Consider the following 13,395-nt stretch of genomic DNA (forward strand, 5'->3'; position numbering starts at 1 on the left):
AAGTGTTCGTCCACACGCAGAGCACCCTCCCCTTCAGCGTGACAGAGCCAGACCAGAAACGAACGTAGCGGCGTCTGCAACAAGCAGACGCCTCGGGTTCATCGTCATCCATCATCATACATTCAATTCCGACTTTGTCCCAGTCTGCTATCATCTGCTTCCATAGCCGAAGCAACACCTTTGAGGACTTCACTTTGATAGCAATGAAGTGGTGCAGGCAAGGTAGTACTAACGTCGACAATGTCAGACATTCTACAGTGATAGTATTAGCATACTGGTTTCTCGTTGCGAGAACTGTGTTCGTCTTTAGGGCGACTATGTTGAGGAGTAAACGTGTATATATGAAGAATAATGATGTAGAATGTTAATAAAGTCTGGTAGATTCGAGCGACAAGCGTCAGAGGCGATGAAGCTATGGAAAACATCAAAACACTTGAAGGACTGAGGTCTGAATGCAAAATTAATAAACCATGTTTTAGACAATGTGGAGAACCCTCTCATAGCGTCTGTTGAGTGTTCAGTTGTCTGTGCCGACCAATAGTATAAACAACTTCAGATCGATATAAACAACAACTAACTTCAGATCGATATAAACAACAACTGACATTGTGCAATTGGTGGCATCTCGGCTTAATTATAAATACCTGAAGGGAAACGTAATGGTAAAAAATATACCCTATCATATTATAAAGTCTAGGCTCAGGCATCTTAGTCTTGTCTTTGTACCATAATTTCTATATATGAAATGGAATGCGCATGTGAAGCCTGTCGTATAAAATACGAACGGATGTCTTTGATTTCCTGGCAGTCTATACCGAGGATATGCAGATACCCAGGACGCTTGAGGATCTCAGTGGTATACTCATAAACTGCTGTTGGTTAACTCATAGCGATGTCCTGATCCTGCTCCATAAAATTGTCTTAAGCACAACATGGTGTACTTGGCAGTAGGCAGGCCAATGTCATAATATGGTTTCTAACTACTCCACGTAACTGATTTATAATTTTTTGTTCTAATATCTAACGTAGACAATGAAGTACGTCTGGCCCCCATCATATAAGCTGTGTAGGATCCATAACGGCAAAATAAAACCGGCGATGCCTATAAGGGAATATTCTCATTTCTCCCTAGCTTGTAATAGGAAACCACAGACACGATAACAGTTGGAACTACCCCTTTTCATGTATTTTCTATATGCTTCTACAGCACCAGGTCTCAAATGATTCTTTTTCGGTTCCCTCAACTTCCATGATTCACTTCCATAAACTGCTGTTATCCAGATATACATTCTTTAAAATTTTTTCTCCAAGTAATGCCACTGTATCGTACTGGTAGACTTCTTTTGGACAGGAATGCCCTCCTTACATGTACTATTCAACTTTGTGTCCTAATTGCTTTATCTGTCGTTTGTTATATCCTTCCACATAGCAGACTTAATTCAGGTTGTTTCCATTGTAGTCTGCAATTTTGATGTGTAGATTGTCGCAAATCTCATTTCTACCACTCCTTATTACTTTAGTCTTTCGTCGGTTTACTCTCAACCCATATTCTACACGCAGTAGACTGTGCATTCCATTCAACTGATCTTGTGAATCTCCTGCTCTTTCACTCATGATAGCAATGAAATTAGTGAGTATTGGCATTGATTTCCTTTCATCTTAAATTTCAATCCTCCTATTGAACTTTGCTTCTATTTCTGTCATTGTATCTTTGATGTATAGACTGAACAGTAGGAGAGAAAGAACGCACCCTTTCCTTATATCGTTTCTAATGGTGCCATTACCTTCCCTACACCCAAACTGGTTGTCGTCTAACAGTTCCTCAATTTTTATCTCCGTTCTTTAGTTCATTAGTCTAGCAAGTAACTTTGTTTTCGTCTCCCATTTCGACTACCCTCTCTTCTTTTATGACATCAGACAATCCTGCCTCGAATTACTGGCCTTAACCGTCGTGCTGGCATGCTATATTTCATTAGACAAAGGGGTGCTTGGCTAACTTTGTACACATGTGTAGAATATCTGTTTTATGTTATTCAGGTTAACAAGTATGAACAGAAACACTTTTTAATTTTAGTTCACTGAACAAAGATAAAATAAACATATGAGATAAATCGCTGTTAAGCCTAACGATACTAAAAGGAACTATCATTTTATAATTGTGTTGCTGTGTACATGTATTACCCCACATTAATAAACCACTCTGAGCATTAAACAATGCTATTGCATCAGATCTCAGCCAAACGCCTAATCAGTTACTATCTCATCGAAAATTGTCTCATTATGGTATTGTGATGTTAGCTGTGTACCCTGCACATTTCCTTGCACGGACCGTAATTTTTTTCGCGCCTAGCTCGCTGTCATTTTATATTAATACTCCTCACTTGGTTGTAGGACAACATAGTTTATCACTGTGTTACGTGAAGCAATAATGAAGGAAAAAGTATTGGCTCTCAATTATAAAACAACAATGGGTCGTACAAAACAATATTATTTGTCCTTGGCACACTTTATACACAGGCGCACCTGCTCGAGGGATAAATGTAGTCTTTCAACCTACCTGCTCTTCTCTCTGTGTTTAAGTGTAGAATTTCCATTTCACGTTATTGTTACTGGTATTGTATTTAATTACAACAAGGGGTGTTATGACTTTTTTGGATGTGACAACTGTCCTTCTGACGACATTTTCTTTTCCAATTTCTCCACATATTTCTTGCAGACATTTCTCCGCAGTTCCTCCGCACTTGCCATTTCTTTCATTGCTAAATCAGTAATTTTGCTACAGTGTGGCCATTCCCAGATCATTTATGTACTTTGTTGTTCCGTGGAGCAGAAGAAGTTTTTTTTTTCTTACCTACGGTCTCTTTACAGTTCCCTTGTTTGTATCTGTGTTGGTGCTACTTCCGCGTTTGCCAATTTTAGAACTATACATTGCTCACTGACTCCAAACCCACACCATTCCTCACTACCGGTACTTCAGTAGCCCACTTGTTTCAACCTCGATTTCTGCGACCAATACGCTCAAAGTACAATGCGCTATCCACCATTATTAAATTACGGCCTGAATGTATATCTGCTCCTGTGTACACTTCGAATCTAATACCTGATTTCTGGAGCTTCTCAACGTACCATGAGTAATTCAACTAGAGTCAATCCACTTGTGATTCTTGAGCGGGGTATTAGCTATTACAAACTTATATTGATTGCAGAAGTCAGACGGGCTTTCACTTGACACGTTCCTACTACCACACCCATATTCTCCTTTAACTCTTTCTTGTCTTTCCTTACCTACTACAGCGGTGCTGCCCTCCATGACTATTACATTTTAATTTCCCTTTACATACTGGATTACCTGTTCAAAGCCCTCATATACTTTTACTGTCTCTCCTTCTTCTTCTTGCGATGTCGTCTTATATACCTGAAATATTTTTGTTGACACTGAATTACTATTGATTCTGATGAGAATAGTCCTTTCCGTTCATGATGAAACCTATTACCTTGATAACATTTTCTGCTGCCGCTGAAATGACACTGTTCTCGTGTTTGCAATTCTCTTCACTTATCCTCACTGTAACTAGAATTAGGCTTCCTATTCACAATGTTCAAACTTCTGATATTCCACGCTCCGACTCATAAGCGACTGCTCTAGAATATCTTGCCGATGGAGAGATTATCATGACACTGTTTGAATTACAGGCGACGTGTTTGTGGACGTACAAAACGTAGTGGTTTCTATTGGCTTCTCCATTCTTATGCCGTTGTTCATCGCTGATTCTTCAGACCTTTAGGGACAGCTTCCACCCAAAACACAAGAGGTTGCCCAGATCTCACTTTTCTTCTCTGCCCACTTTTTATAATGCTGTTGGCAGAACTAGGCTGACTTTTACACTGGAAATCTGTGGCCGTCTCTGCTAATGATTTTCATCAAAATTTTACTCGCTGACTGGGTTCGAAACCAGAACCAAAGATACTTTGATTTCTAGCGAAAATCTCTACCCCTAGGCCTTAGTGATCTAGAACGATGGAAGACATATTTTAAAAAGAAAGCCTCATTCACTCCCAGGAAGGGTAGTTTTTTTCCTTTGGTTTTTATTCTCTGCAATGTAGTGTGGGCAGTTTGTAAGACATCCAACACACAGTGGAGCAGAGTTGACTTAGAACAAATATCACGAGACGACAAAGTGTACCAAAGCGTTGTCCAGTAGTGAAAAATGCAAACCTTCTGATCACCCGGTCGGTCAGAAGCAAAGTATTGGAGTTATTTTCATTCTCATTTATGGAAAATACAGTCTGGGCAAAATGTTCATTGCCTAGGGCTTGTTTGATTATCTCATATGAGAGATAAGTCGATGACTTGCTAAACAGTATAAGTTTCGTCTTCCAAAACTCTTATAGAAAGCTTAGACCCACGAATTTATGTGCTAGCGTTGCCTCAATTAATCATCAATTAAACATGACCTGATACGAGAGGGACTCACTTTGCGCAACGCATTTATAATGGACACGGTAACGAATTAATTGATATGCACAGAACCGACAAGTTGCAGTAAACACCTGAATTTACTTGAAGTACATGTATGTAACTGCGGCTATAGCTCAGCTTTGTGCACGAGGCAGGTTTTATTCAGATTGTTATCGTAGTTTACAATACAAGACTTTATATGAAAACATAAAGCGGTGCCTCACCACATTAACAACAACTGACTTATATTGTGCCCTGGTGTGCTGAGAAGAACAGAGATGATTGCTTACAGTACAATTAGCGTCTTTTGGATCGTAGAAAGAACTCAGCGACATGAACATCATTTCTGAATCAAAGTGGAATGAATTGCTACAAGTAACAAAGAACAGCTAGGTGTAAAATGGTTAACACTGGAACATAAAAGCAAGGAAATTCCAATGATTTGAAAATATTTTATTACATAACCTTACAGTCGCACCGAAAACGTAATTGTGCTCATTGAATGGGCATGTGATGTACACAAACGCACAAATATTCCAATGGGTAAAAGACTGATTCTGTACCGTGCACTGTAGACCACTGAATTCACAAAGCCACGAGCGTAACATTTGAGGAAGAAAAATTCGTTGTAAAGTTCTCAAACTGTTTTGAAATTCACGGCTACAAAGCCTTGCAGCTCAAAACATTAAAATAGACTCTCGTGATCCTTACACCGTTTCCGAATGTTGAGGAGACCCTGATATCAATTGTACTTGATGTTTGTACAACCATTTGGCATCTTAACACAACACAAAGTCACTGACCTACTTTACGAAACAGACCCGCAAGGCTAACTATCCAGGAGACAACACTGTCTCACTCAGACACGCAGTCCACCAGTTGGGAACGGTGAAAATACATGTGTCGTTGTGTGCAACATCGAATATTACAGTGGGATTTGTGACAGGATGCTAACAGAACTTGTAATACGTCTTTGGAATGAATATGTACTGTATCTAAAATGTGTGAAATGTAAACTGACACTTGATATCATTTCTTACTATATAACGCTACTTCTGTTGTCCATTCATTTGCTAGCATACTTCTTTCTGTTTGTATTGGCACAAAGACAGGAATATTTTCTTACTGTAACAAAGCATCCACATATACTCTTACAAATAGCATGTAGCCTATATTACAGCAATTGAACTGTCCTGATATTTATTGGTTTCCACGCAGGATACAGCAACTACGATAGTACAGTTATCAGTTACAAAGTCGAAAATTGGCAATTTGTAGTAAGGTTTTATGGGACCAAACTGCTGAGGTCATCGGTCCCTAAGCCCATACACTACTAACTTAAACTAACTTACGCTATGGGCAACACACACACCCATGCCTGATGGAGGACTCGAACCTCCGACGGGTGGAGCCGCATGGAGCGTGACAAGGCTCCCAAGGCAGCGCGACAATCCTTCGCTACAAGAAGAGCACAAGTTATGCTGCGATTTCGAACTTTGTGTTCGTGTTCTACATCTGCGACACAGTGTGCCCTAGGATGTATGGTTGTAGAAGTCTGCATTCTGGCTGTTCATGAAACGGTAACACCTCGAAAATCCTCTCGTCGTGTCTCTGGAAATGCCTGCAGCAAAACGGTTTCTTCATCCGAACGAAGAGAAACATGACACTGCTTACCATATCAGGATTTTACCAGAGGAGAGCGAAGTTGTATTAACTAAAAGAAGATACCTATGTAAATCCACCCTGCGAAGTTTTGTCTTGAGAATGTCCTGCAATGTCGTCAGTTAATTTCGGTAGTAAGCTCTTGTGAGGGTTTGTCCCTTGATTTTTTTTTCTGTTAGCATCTGCAGCAAATTATTTAACCTAACAGTGAAATCGGTGATGATAAACGTCATCTTTGTACACACTTTGCCTGAGAAAAACATTCTGATATTTTGTTTTGCTAAAGTAATAGATTATAGTGGTTTCTTTCTTCCTTGCTGCCAGAGGGTTGTGTCATTCCTGTAACTTGAGTTATACTGTGACACAGTAATTCTACTTGATTTATTTCCTATTTACTTTGCAGTATAGTGCATAGTCCTGCATTCTGTTCAGACTGAAGCAGCCTGTTTAGTAACATGACGATCGGACCCAGTAAGCGCTCTATCGTATTCTGAACTCAACATAGTAAGTTGAAACTGCAATCTATGTTTGTAAACGAAGTTTCGTTATTATTACAAAAACTATCAGTTTACTTTGTCAGTTAACACCAAGACGATATGTTGTCATCAAACTCTTTTCATTCCAACGACTACTTCTTGGTCTGCTGCTAATTGCTCATGAAAATGAAATCAAACTCGCAGTATCTTACAGGATCTATTAGACAGTAAGAAAAAAGTGAAAGAATCAACGTCATCTTCCTAAATTTTATAATTGCATGTTCTCTTTTCATCTTCGCAGTGTGATGTATGCTATTCTTAATAACATTTAGGTCTAATGAACAATCTTAAAATAACAAAACCCAGGGGGGGGGGGGGGGGAAGAGAGGTGATATATTACACTGTCGACCGTCTTACAGCACAGTTTATAAATATTATGTATACGAATTTTTATTGCCATTACGTTATTAAAACTTGTTTTTCTCTGTTTCTTGTACTGAACGAAAACTCTAAAATATTGGCGGAAACGGACTGAAGTCGAAGAAAAAGATGTTATAATTTTTTGAAATTATGTGTTTTTCTTTACGTCAAAACGTTCGAGGTAAGGACAACATTACTTATTTACTTAATTTATGCATATAATTAATTATATTATTAATCATTGACAGCCCATTTTCAATCAAACTTGCATTATTTGAGTTATTTGTGAATTAATTGCCACTGTTACATAGTTATGTTGTGCAAGTTAGCTGACTATGTGTAGCGAATATGCAACATGGTACAGTGCTGTTACATTGTTTGAAATTCTTAGTGAAAGGTGCCCATTTTTAATTAACATTGCTTGTGTGCTGTTATTACACTAATATATGTAATTTGCCCATGTAATTATAGCCATCTCCGTATTATGGTAAAAATAGAAAAAAAAATAAAAATTTAATCTGAAAAACATAATCACGTAGAATCATACCCTGAAGGTAGTGAATTCGTTGATGCGACCGGCAGAAATATTGTCTCGTCAGGGGCGTGAATTGGAGTCAAAGGCTGAGAGTGAACAAATTGGCTAGCCATACTCAGTACCCATTTACGGCAATATGTCGAAGTTTAAAGGCAATGGTGAAAACGATTTTTGAATACCATGGCAATACCAAGGCCATACGAAAATTAATAGGTGGAATAAGTTATATAAAAGGATATGTTCAGGAGGTAAATGGAAAAGCCGATAAGTTCACTTCTGGAAAAGACGTTATGTTAAAGAAACAGTTAGAACAGTAGAGGGAAAGTTATAAGTTAAAGAAACAGTTTCACATGCAGAGGGAAAAATTATTCACAGTACTTTTAAAAGTTGATTTTGCATATACGCACTCAGATGAATGAAAAACTATATTAAGAATTACAGCTTGTTGGGCAAAGGTCCTCTTCTGATCTGTTATCTGAGAGAGGAACTTCAGATGAACCACTCAGGTCAAAGTTAAATGAAATCAAAGCTAATTTAAGGAAAGAGTTGCCTGAATGGCTTTTCAATACCACTTCTCAAATTAGTGATATAAGCTAGTATTGTCTGCTGTCAAAGAAATGGTTCATGACATGCCGCCATCAGTTAGTAGGGCGTGGTGACTATATTAGTCTGGCGCTGTCTGAAAGAATGCAAAGTGGTGAAATAAATGTGTCACATAACTGTGTTCCATACAGGGTGGGAGTTTCCGTTTTGTTAGAAGAATGTCTATTGAAGCAGCGACAGTTCGAGGTTATCACAACCCATGAAAAAATCATCCTGCTGTGTTTGTAAAACCTATTAAGGAAGTATTGCCTAAGTCTTCGTCAGATCAATAGAAACCAATGGAAATATATTATCTCCTATTTATCAAGAATACAAAAGACAGAACATCTGCTGCAGATCGTCTCTCACTGAAAACGTCATGTGAACCTCCAGGTTTCTCGCTGCAGTCAGTTCATGAGACGTATGTCAGAGGCTGTAATTAGTTTACTCACAAACCTCGAATAAAGCGGTATAGAGCTCAAGTTTCTTCTTGTCTTTGATATATAACGTTTGAATCCACCTGATTTCAACGAGTAAACGAGTAAGAGTTATTCCAAGTTCTAGGAGACTGAAGACCTCAGAAGTTAAGTCTCATATTGCTCAGAGCCATTTGAACCATTTCAGCAGGCTGTCTAGTCCTCTGCCCATCACTGGCTATGTAGAAAGCTACCACAACTAGAAAACTACTGCACTGTCTTATAGGATGATAGTCACAGCCATGTAAATTATATGTGGACTGCACAAAGGAATTCAGACACATAGCACCTTTAATTCATCGATATCGAATGAGTGCCTACAAATGTCACCCTGTACGTGGCCTAATCTCCTTTATTATGTTTCTATGGTTACTACGCCAGAAATATGACAGTGTAATGGTGACAGAGTTTTCATTGACAGCATAGTGTCTCGTGACAAATATGTCACCTTTTTTCAATGCCTTCCTCAGAGTCGATCTTCACTTGTTCCAAATTAACATTGTAAGTGTAGACCAGACGTGTCTTGAATTCAAAGAAATAGTTCGAGAGAAATTTAAAAATTCGTGCCAAATAATTTAACAAAGGACGGTGCTGATAACGCTTGGTACATAAAACGAATTAGATCCCTGTTGCAGAAAGAACGAAAAAAGCATGTTAAAGTTAAAGGAACACGAGATCTCCTAGATTGGCGATCTTGTACACAAGCTCCTAACTGTGGACCTCTGCAGCCAACAACTCATGCATGTTCCAGAGTTAACACCACTACATCAGCGTCTACGACTGAAATGGGCATGTGACCATCGGCACTTGACGCTGGTGCACTGGCAGAGGGTTGCTTGGTCTGATGAATCCCGATAACCTTCATCATGTTGATGGAAGTACACGAATCAGTCGTCTTCGAGAGTACCAGCTCGTTGACATTTGTACTGTGGGCTGGAGACCAGCCGTGTCGGCTCCATTATGCTGGGAAACATTCACGTGGGCATCCATGGGTTCAGTGGAGCTCGTGCAAGGCACCATGATGGCCTAGGAGTAACCACACTGGTTGCTGACCATGTACAGTCCTTCATGACGATCATGTTTTACAACTGCATTGGCACACTTCAACAAGATAAAACGCCATGTCACAATACTAGGAGTGTGATGGAGCGGTTTCAGGAACGCTGTGGCGAGATCAAGTTGAAGTGCCAGCCCACCGACGTGCCAGGTCTGAAACCAATCTTACAAGTCTGGGACGTGACTGAACATGGCGTCAGAGCTCATTGCCCCCATCACCCGAATTTGCAGGAATTAGGTGACTTGTATGGGCAGAAGTTGTGCCAACTCTATCCATTTACCTACAAACGCCTTACTGCTTTCATGCCATGAAACGTAACAATTGTTATCCATGATAAAGTTGGCTATTAACTAGGTGGTCATAATGTTCTGGCTGATCAGTGTATGATGTGTGATACTGTAGTTTTCGTGCAACAGTGTAATGGAAGCTCTGTGTGACTGATAGATTCGTATTATGGAGTTATGCACAAATTGAAGAAAAGTGACATTTCTCTCACGGAACACTACGCAGTCATAAATGATTCTGACACCCTTATACTTTCGTATCTCTAGCACAGTAATCGTAGAACTGTGAAAAAGCAGTGTAGGACAAGTGCAGGGAATATGTATAGACAATCATTATTGGCAAAGAAATTTAGGTGCTACGTTTCTGTATTGTTATGAATATTATAACCCAAAGGTTTTTATAGAGAGACAGTCAGCAGGAGAGGTTCTTTTGCTTCCTTGACAAATAACGGGCAACATGAGGTTTGTCTGTCTATAAATGGTGGGACCGACATCTTAATAAGTAGGCTAAATTTACATCTATATCGGTATACTTCGCAAGCCTTGGCAGATGATGTGCTTGTATCACTACTAGGCATTTCCTTTCCGATTCCACTTGCAAGAACAGCGAGAGAGAAAAAGACTGCTATAAACCCCTATTCGAGCGTTAGTATCTTGTAGCTGGTCTTTGTGGTCGTTACGTGAAATATGTGTTGGTACAAGTAGAATCATTTAGTAGTCATCTTCAAATATCAGTTCTCCATAGTGTTCCTTGAAAAGAGCATCTCCTGGAGGGTCTGTCCCAGGGTGTAACTGCATGACACACCTGCTTGTCATGCAGTGTGCCATGGCCAGAGGACCAAAGTCGTTTTCACGTATTATGCGATCGGAAGTTGTGCTTAATGTCGTGCAACAGACGGGTACAAGGAGAGAATCCAGCTAGTCGGCTGTTGGGTGCAATTTTGGTGTCAAATCCTCTCGGCTGTGCTCACAGAGACCTCTGGATAGCTGAATAGCGATCTAGCAAGTATGCTGATTGTGCAGCGACAGAAGCTCGTATGTGTGGTGTGTGTACTGCGCTTCAATTCTCAAATGTCAATCCTTACAACATCATGAATATATTTAGCACTTGGTGCTTTGCGGTCGATTGACGTGCGAAATGAGAGTGTTGGATTGTGCTTGGGTATTCACACATTACGTATTTATAAAGAGTCTCACTGCAACAGCTTCGTGTACCTTCAGCAACAGGGAAATTGTAGCACAGGCTTGAAAACCATTACATCTAGCTATCGGAGGAGTAGTTGATGGGAGAGGGGAGGTAAGGAAGGAGATAAAATTTTTTTCTAAGGTGGTTGGATTGTATGAACACTTCCGGGTGAACACATGTGCAGCTAAACCGTCTCTGTCCTGGCGATATATTTTACGCTCAGTTATTATAGTAGCTGTGTTATTGCAACGATTTTACTCAACAATTAGGGCATATGTTGCACTATGACATATTGTTCACAAGTGACGGTTTTTTTCTTACAATTTCTGTAAGTAATTTGAGAAGTGAACTATTTTTAAGAGTTGTGGTAGTGTGTATTGGCGTTCTTACACTTCGATGATAGTCAGCTATTCTATCCCTTCTTAACATGTGTCTGTGTACAAGTTTCGGAGTAGCTATACAATTGTAGATCGGTAGGAGGCTACTCTCCTACACATTAGTGGCTTTTTGATGTCCTGTCCGATCTTACCACGTATGTATGGGTCTGTATACAACTTCCCTAGGCGATATACATTTTTAGATCGTTTGGAGATAATTATTCTGACTTCCCCGCCAATTTCGACTAGTATTGTGGATTAGAGTCCACAGCAAAGTGAACGTATATTCACACGAAATTGAGAGAAAATCCGTTTCAAGCGTCCCCAGTTGAGCCCATACTCCAAGGTGAGCACCCGAGCTTCATTCAGTCTGTGGTAGTGGAGAAGGACAAATCTGTCTTAAACACTGTGAACTGACCGGCCATTTTAAAAAAACACGAGCAGTTCTAGCACAGTCAGTATTCTTTATGAGTTGCGAAATACATTCTCAGTCTATCGTCCTATATCCTCTTGAAAGGTATTCCCACTATATTCATTCATTATCAGTTCCTTCCATCCGTTCCGTAGAAGACTTTAGAATGCAGTCCTCAGTTGTATGCTTACTGGTAATACACGTATTAAAATCCAGTCTGTCCATCACCAATATCTTAACTGAACACATTTCCCACCAAAAGTAAAGACAGTACCTTCCACTCCATCCAATTTACCGCCTATTCACATGTGGTGGTGGAAGAGGGTGTTGCATTCATATCTGAGATTCCGGATACACAAAGGATTGGAATATGTGAGGATGGTGTTGAGGGGCTGAGGATTGTGGAGGACAACCCAACACCCCCAAAATAAAGCAAACAAATAAACACGCTATCTTACATCCCTCTCTCAGGACAAAGTGAGTCTTTTTCCCACTAATATCCTGATTGGGGACAAGAGGGGTATGTGAAGGGGTGTACAGGAAGTCTGCGGGATTTCCCAAGTGGAGGAAATGGGGAAAAGAATTGGTCATTGCCACATATTTGAGAGATGGTTATGTGGAAGGAAACAATAATAAAATTCCTTTGCACATGGATTATGAAATGCAGGCCTTAATAGGCATGAGCACTTGTTCATATCAGGTCGTCCTACCAGGCGACGTTTAACCCAATGTTGTTGTTGAGGTCTTCAGCTCTGAAACTGGTTTGATGCAGCTCTCAATGCTACTCTATCCTGTGCAAGCTCCTTCATCTCCCAGTACTTACTGCAACCTACATCCTTCTGAATCTGCTTAGTGTATTCATCTCTTAGTCTCCCTCTACGATTTTTACCCTCTACGCTGTCCCCAATGCTAAATTGGTGATCCCTTGATGCCACAGGACATGTCCTACCAATCGGTCCCTTCTTCTTGTCAACTTGTGCCACAAACTCCTCTTCTCCCCAATTCTGTTCAATACCTCCTCATTAGTTATGTGATGTACCCATCTAATCTTCAGCATTCTTCTGTAGCACCACATTTCGAAAGCTTCTATTCTCTTACTGTGCAAACTATTTATCGAAATGTTTCGCTTCCATACATGGCTACACTCCATAAAATACTTTCAGAAACGACTTCCTGACACTTAAATCTATACTCGGTGTTAACAAATTTCTCTTCTTAAAAAACGCTTTCCTTGCCATTGCCAGTCTACATTTTATATCCTCTCTACTTCGACCATCATCAGGTATTTTGCTCCACAAATAGCAAAACTCCTCTACTACTTTAAGTGTCTCATTTCGTAACCTAATTTCCTCAGCATTAGCCGACTTAACTCGACTACATTCCATTATCCTCGTTTTGCTTTTGTTGATGTACGTCTTATATCCTCCTTTCAAGACACTGTCCATTCCGTTCAACTGCTCTTCCATGTC

Source organism: Schistocerca americana, chromosome 2, assembly GCF_021461395.2.
Source record: "Schistocerca americana isolate TAMUIC-IGC-003095 chromosome 2, iqSchAmer2.1, whole genome shotgun sequence".
In the NCBI taxonomy this organism is placed as follows: Eukaryota; Metazoa; Arthropoda; class Insecta; order Orthoptera; family Acrididae; genus Schistocerca; species Schistocerca americana.